Source organism: Pongo pygmaeus, chromosome X (assembly GCF_028885625.2).
Source record: "Pongo pygmaeus isolate AG05252 chromosome X, NHGRI_mPonPyg2-v2.0_pri, whole genome shotgun sequence".
Lineage (NCBI taxonomy): Eukaryota > Metazoa > Chordata > Mammalia > Primates > Hominidae > Pongo > Pongo pygmaeus.
This window is the reverse complement of record NC_072396.2, coordinates 13,346,853-13,354,361: the sequence shown is the minus strand read 5'-3', so window position 1 is coordinate 13,354,361 and position 7,509 is coordinate 13,346,853. Positions and strand designations below refer to the sequence as shown.

General features: G+C 45.3%; 1 long non-coding RNA gene across 1 annotated transcript in view; it reads left to right on the top strand.

The window, feature by feature from the left end:
- Window positions 1–2,469, top strand: part of LOC129023867 (uncharacterized) — a 59,092-nt gene extending 56,623 nt beyond the window's left edge. Inside the window, exon 3 of the long non-coding RNA XR_008496961.1 lies at window positions 855–2,469. This is a non-coding gene — a long non-coding RNA (uncharacterized LOC129023867). The remainder of the gene's footprint in view (window positions 1–854) is intronic.
- The last annotated feature ends 5,040 nt before the right edge of the window (window positions 2,470–7,509 follow it).

Below are 7,509 nucleotides of genomic sequence, written 5' to 3'. Positions count from 1 at the left end.
GTTGACTGAGCAAGGATCCTTGGAACCGGAGAGTTTGTCAGCTTTCTAGAAAAGCGAGACTCACATACCCTGGCTTCCAGGCCACCAAGTGTCAGCCAATTGTAGACCAGTCAACTGGCCTTGTAAAGCATGCTTGTGTGTATATATATATATGTGTATGTGTGTGTGTGTGTGTGTGTATCATCATGTATATATGATATATATATTTTTATGTACATATGCATGTTTATATGTATATATACACACATACACTCTAGTGTCTATGTCAAGCAAACTCATAAAAATGAGTGACTTACTTACACCAAATGAGCCTTCAGTTTTCTCCACACAAGCAGTACCATAAAAGATGAAAATGAAAATGGAATTGACACCAGGGCAGGAAGGTTACTGAGAGGCAGAAGCTCCATCTGCTTGTAAAGTAGCCAGATGATTGGCTTCTGCCCAAGCCCAGAAACTGGTCCTTGGTGGCCAGGTCTGCTCTCCCCACCCTGCACTGTGAGGCCCCAAGCTCCTGGGCATCTCCTAGACCAATCTTTCCTTACTCTTCCCCTTGCTATCCATGCTGACACAGATCTTGATTCCAAAATGGAGAAGACGTGTCATGAACCTCTTCTGCCAGGCAAGCCTGCCAGACAACGTGCACTTCCCAGACACACAAATCACCAGCAGAGAAGCCTCTCTGAGCCTTAGTTTTCTCATCTGTCAAATTGGGATAAGAATACTAGTATCTTTCTCAGATGCTGGCTTTGAGGATTAAATTGCTCATATTGTGGAACTCTTAGAAAAGTAGCTGGCACAAAGTGAGTGTTCAACTAGCAGAGCTAGAATTATTATTACTACGCTTGTTGTTACAGACTTCACACATTCCTGGGCTGTTGCCAACAGTAGGCCTGAAGAACCACTCTTGCGGCCTTCCCCAGCCCTGGACACAGCCCTTTCCTCTCGAGTCAATGATGACCAGACACTTCATAAGGCAGCAAATGGCTTCCCCATACTGGGGCTGCTGCGAAGTACCACATACGGAAATAACGTGCAACCCTGGAAAAAGCTCAAGGTCTGGGAAAACACCAAGTGCCTGGAATCAGTTGTTTGTTGTGAAATCAATGCTAAATATATACAAAGCTAAAGTGAAAGGACTTATGTGGAAGAAATTTTAAGTCAACGATTCGGATGAAGAAATGCACAAGAGGCTTCCTTTACACAAATCTCTTGTGATCCTGGTTTTAAATGGGGGTGCAGAGCTCCTGAGAGGACAGCTACTGTGTGTCTGTGTTTAGGAGCCACACTGCAGCTTCCCTTGGCCCCTTTAAGCGGCTGCCCTGCCCTGGCCAGGGAAGACATGGGTGAGATAGGCCACAGGTGTTTCCTGAAACTGTCTCCTCCTTCCTCCACTTGACCTTAGCTTTGCAAATCCTGGGCGCTTTGTGGTCACCTCTGGGATGCAACTTGTTGGTGTCACACCCACTTTGCCCGGTCCTGCCGGCAGATATGGGCTGCTTGTCTTCTTTGTCCCCAAGTCCCCACATGCCTCCTGATGGTCTGTGGCCCGGATGGGATGGAGTCCTCTGCACCAGCACCTACTTAAGGCTCTACCCACCCACCACTCCCATTCTCTCTGCTTGTTACTATAATCCCCATTTTCAGAGGAGGAAACAGGTTCATAAAGGCTCAGTCATTTACCCAAAATCAGCAGCAAAGCTTGGATCTGAACGGAAAGCTCTGTCATACTTGCCACTTTCTCTGCTGGATGACATTTTGGTGGCTCTGTGTTACATTCTCCACCAGACTGTACACCTTTTGAGCCCAAGGGCTGTTCTATCCATCCAGCCTGGTCTTACACATGGATGTTGGTGAAAATGGATGGGAATGAATGGATGGATGGATGGATGGATGGATGTTGGTGAAAATTAAAGGGAAACAGAGGATGATATTGATAGAATTAAGGGAAGTTTCTTTTGTATATAAAATTTTTCTGATTATAATGTTATTACATGGTCCTAAATATCCCAATAAAGGAATGTAGAACACATCAGATGAAAGCTCTCCAAATTCCACTCCTCAGAGTTAACCATTGTTAATGGTTTGGTATATGTTCTTCAAGATTCTTCCTATGTATATACTGACATATAATTACGTACAGAATTCTTTTTGAAAACTGAGTTCACATGATATGTGCTATTCTGCATCATTTTTTTTTTCCAGCTAGCATTCTGGTTTGGATATGCAGATCTGTCTTGTTCTTTTTTTTTTTTAATGGCTATGTTCTGTAGATGGTTATGCATGTAGTATTTTGCTTAACGAATCCTCTATTGATTGGCATTTGTGCTTGTCCTAATTTTTTGAAATTACAAACAATGCTGCGACAAACATCTTTGGAGGGAAGATAATTTTAAAAGGAGTGTGTTCAAGTGAGGAGGAAAAGCCGGCAGGATGGAGAAGAGTGGTCACGTGTGCAACGGACAGAGTCAACCTCATGGATCCACTTTCCCCAAGTAGGGAAAGTGAATGAACCAGGGGCAGTGGTGGGTGGGCTTGCAATTTAGGAAGGGAAGGGCCACCTCTCCTTGGAATGAGAACGAATGCAGATAGGCTCTGTGAGGAAAGAATCTGGGTTTTGTGAGATGATGATGAAGTCGGTGACATAAAACATGTTTGATGTAGAGAGGACAGAATTTGAGGACGCATCCATTGGTGGGTGGATATAGGAGGCAGGGCTGCTTGCTGGGGACAGGGCATCTGGTAGAGGGATCAGTACCAAATGCTGAAAATATGTGGGAAGGTGTTGGGGATAATTGATTCAAATATATGAGGGCTGTTTGAAAAGCACAAGAACAACCTGCTAGATTTGAGGCCCAGGGCTTGGCGTGGAGAAGATTTGAGAAGGGCCATTCCTGTTATATAGGCTACTTCTCCATGGAATCTTCATTTGATTCCTCACAGTCTCAGGACTCCTCTGCCCTTCCCCCCAGTATGTTTTATTTCCTCTTTTTTTCTAGTTCTCTTTTGCAAGTCTTCCTATCTCCAGAATCAGTGCTTTTAGCATTCGAGAAAGGCATTTTCGTTTCTTCCTTCCCGCACCTGCACCTTTTCTCAGGGACTGCAGAAACGCCTTCACGTGTCAGCATTGGCTTGAAGATCCCAGCCAATGGCCAAGAGGTTTATAACCATGCTGCCACAAGATGGCGCCCACCACCCAATATCTCGGGCTTCCTGATCAGACTCGTAGGTAATAATTTTTGTGTGGCAACGTACAGTATAAAATTTTATTTTTTCATTTCATTTTATTTTATATTTTAAACAGGGTGTCGCTCTTTCACCCAGGCTGGAGTTCAGTGGTGCAATCGCGGCTCACTGCAGCCTCAAACTTCTCAGCTCAAGTGACCTTCCTGCCTCAGCTTCCCAAATAGCTGCGACTACAGGCACACACCATGCCCAGCTAATTTTTTATATTTTGTAGAGACGGGGTCTTGCTATGTTGCCCAGGCTGGTCTCAAACTCCTGGGCTCAAGCGATTCTCCTGCCTCAGCCTCCCAAAGTTCTGGGATTAAGTTTATGAAATGTGCACATGTCTAAAAGTTTTGCTTCAGGCTTTTTTTTTTTTTTTTTTTGAGACGGAGTCTTGCTCTGTCGCCCAGGCTGGAGTGCAGTGGCGTGATCTCAGCTCACCGCAAGCTCCGCCTCCTGGGTTCACGCCATTCTCCTGCCCCAGCCTCCCGAGTAGCTGAGACTATAGGCGCCCACCACCGCGCCCCGCTAATTTTTTTGTATTTTTAGTAGAGATGGGGTTTCACCGTGGTCTCGACCTCCTGACCTCGTGATCCGCCCGCCTCGGCCTCCCAAAGTGCTGGGATTACAGGCGTGAGTCACCGCGCCCGGCAGGCTTTTGAGCATCTTCAGTTAAGGAAATCCAAGTTTCTAAATAAAAAACAACTTTGATTCATAGTTTGCCCTATAGGCACCAAAGTGCTTAAGATGTAAGAAAAGGAAACATCATGAAACGATCTTTTGCTCGTCCCATTTTGGAACAGACAGAGGATTTTAACTACGTTCTATGCTAGGGAGGGGTCAATTTTATAATTGATGAATGATATAAAATCGAGCTCAGAATTCCCAATGTATATTCTAAATCTACTTACTGAGTTAAATTTTGAAAACAAAACAAATACAATTATGCAAGAAATATACCCAGGTGAAAAATGTTCAAATAGTTAAACATACGTTTAATGTATCTGCTGTGACTTAGTCCACCAACTGAAATGTGCAGAGACGTTTGTTTTTTATGACTCCATTCTGTGTTTGTCTCTGAGCTTTCATCCTACCTGACTCTCCAGAAGATCAACTCAGACCCTCGGAGGAGTGGGGAGTGTGAACCCCGAAAATTTGAAAGAGGTCTCAGTTAATTTAGAAAGTTTAATTTGACAAAGTTAAGGACGCGTGCTTGTGACACAGCCTCAGGATGTCCTGACGACATGTGCCCAAGGTGGTTGGGGCACAGCTTGGTTTTACACATTTTTGGGAGACATGAGACATCAGTCAATCTATGTAAGAAGTACATTGATTCTTCAGAAAGGCGGGACAACTCGAAGCAGGGAGGGGGCTTCCAGGTCACAGGTAGGTGAGAAACAAACGGTTGCATTCTTTGAGTTTCTGATTAGCGTTTCCAAAGGAGGCAATCAGAATATGCATCTATCTCAGTGAGCAAAGGGATGACTTTGAATAGAATGGGAGGCAGGTTTGCCCTGAGCAGTTTACAGCTTGACTTTTCCTTTTAGCTTAGTGATGTTGGGGGCCCAAGGTATTTTCCTTTCACAGGAGTCCTTGCCTGCCAGGGATTGGGTACAGCTTCTGAGTCTGATGTAGTGGCAAACCAGAGTGGGGTGTGTGGAAGCGGGGTACACAATTGATTTTTTAATTCAACTCCTTCATCCCAACTCTGTGGAAGATCGATCATTTCTCACATAGAGTTGGCAGGGTCCCACTTTTCTCAGGTCTGACAGACCTCCCCTGATCTATTAATATTACCTTCTTCCCCTTCCCTCTTCACGTCTTTCTCCAGAAGGGGCAGAAAAGCAGCCCTGTCCCTTCTCTTCCTGGACACCTGGTTGATGCCCTGGAGTCACTTTGTTCCACGGGCTCTTCTATGATCCCCTAAGGCCTTTAGGCCTTCCTGTAGAAGACAAAAGCCAACTAGCTTGCTTCCCCTGCACGTGCCCCCTGAGGCAACGCATACAGTTTAGGATCAGCTTGAATGGGGATGAAGGAAAAGAGAAAGAGAAGAGATGGCATTCTCGAAGATTACTCCACCTCCCAGTGTCATCTCAGTGCTTAAGGTTATAAATATAAATTGTGTCTAGAGCAGGGTTTTGCAAAAGTTCATCTTTAGGTCATCTACATCAGGATCATCTGGTTGGGTTTTTATTTAAAACATAGATGTCAGGACTTTGCCTTCATATCTATTAATCCAGGGGCTCTAGCACAAAGCCTAGGCACCCATAGGTGACTCTGTTAGCCAGTCAAGTTTGACAACCGCTCAGTAGAGCAAGACCAGCATCACTTGGGCCCATCTTGTAAGAGGTGCAAATTCTCGGGTTCCAACTCCAGATCTACTGAATCAGAAGGTGAGAAGTAGGGCCCAGCAATCTGGTTTAACAAGCCCCTCAGGTGATTTTGATGCCTGCTAATGCTTGAGCATCTGTTGCAATCAAGCAATGATTCTGAAGCAGTTGTTCTCAACTTTGCCTGCGTGTTGGAATCACCCTCCAGCTTTAAAATCCCAAAGCTCAGTCTGCAGCCCAAACCGATTAAATCACAATCTTTATGGTAGAACCGAGACATAGTCTCTTTTTAAAGCTGCCCAGGTAATTGCAAGGTGCAGGCAAAGTTAAGAGCCACTGTAACAGGTTGGGGAGTTGATACCTAAATCACTAGGACTGGCCAGGTGTAGTGGCTCACACCTGTAATCCTAGCACTTTGAGAAGCCAAGGTGAAAAAGGATTGCTTGAGCCTAGGAGTTCGAGACCAGCCTGGACCTTGTCTCTACAAAAAAACTAAAAAAACTAGCCAAGTGTGGGGGCACATGCCTGTAGTTCCAGCTACTCGAGAGGCTGAGGTGGAGGATTGCTTGTGCTCAGGAGGCAAAGTCTGCAGTGAGCCGAGACCTCACAACTGCAGTTCAACCTAGGTGACAGAGTGAGACGCTGTCTTAAAAAAAAAAAAAATCACTGAGACTGTCTCACAATAAATATATACTCGCTGCTGGGATATCGTGGTATTATCCTCACCCTGAAAATCTCTGTGGTTGTAAACCTTGTCATTGATGGGACAGGGTCATCTTCTGCCTGTGTGTCTGATTTAGCAGGTCTGAGGTGGAGCCTGAGAGTCAGCATGTCTAATGAACTCCCAAGGGATGCCCATGTTGCTGGTCCAGGGACCATGGTTTGAGTAGCAACACCCCGCCCAAGGTGTCCATTACTCCCATTGCCACAGGAGTGTTCAACTGCATCTTTCCAGCTCAGCTCTATTCTTTGGGCTCCATAGACTATGGGCACCTACTAACTCAGCATCTCCATCCACTTGGTGATTCGAAGGCTCCCAAATGCCATATGACTAAGACACACTCTTTGTCTCCCGCCCCCAAATATGGTCATCTTTCAGTGTTGCCTGGTTCAATTAACTCATTTTCCACATCTCACCTTGGGTGGCCTTCCTCAGGGCAGCCTGCCCCTCCTGCTCCCTGGTTTCGCTCCCTTTTCCAAGTCATCACTCTTATAGAAACCTCTTGCTTTCCTTCATCACACTTGAATCTCCTTCAGTGCAATAATCTGATTAATGGATTTCTGAATAAGCTCCAGGAGAACAGGGACTATTTCTATTTTGGCTCGCCAGTGTCTCCTCACCTAAGCATCATGCCAGGCCCATGGTGGGCACACCATAAATATTTATTGACTGACTGACTGAATGGATGGATGGATGGATGGATGGATAGATGGATGGATGAATGCAATCAACAGTTTCTGAATATTACATCTATGTAATGCAGAATACAAATTTCATAGCTATATTCTATACCATTTCAGAAATGCCTAGGGGAAATTGTAGAACCCAATCAATAATGAGTCTTGGAAATTCTTTTTTTTTTTTTTTTTTTGAGATGAAGTCTTGCTCTGTCACCCAGGCTGGAGTGCAGTGGCACAATCTCGGCTCACTGCAACCTCCATCTCCCTGGTTCAAGCAATTCTTGTGCCTCAGCCTCCCGAGTAGCTGGGACTACAGGCATGAGCCACCACGTCCGGCTAATTTTTTGTATTTTTAGGGATTTCACCGAGGCCAGGCTGGTCTCGAACTCCTGACCTTAGATGATCCATCTGCCTTGGCCTCCCAAAGTGCTGGGATTGCAGGTGTGAGTCACCACACCTGGCCAAGTCTTGGAAATTATATCTTTAGCCCCATGAAGGTAGGGACTCTGTCTATCTTCTGTACAGTAGATTCATAATGAGGGGAAACCTGCAA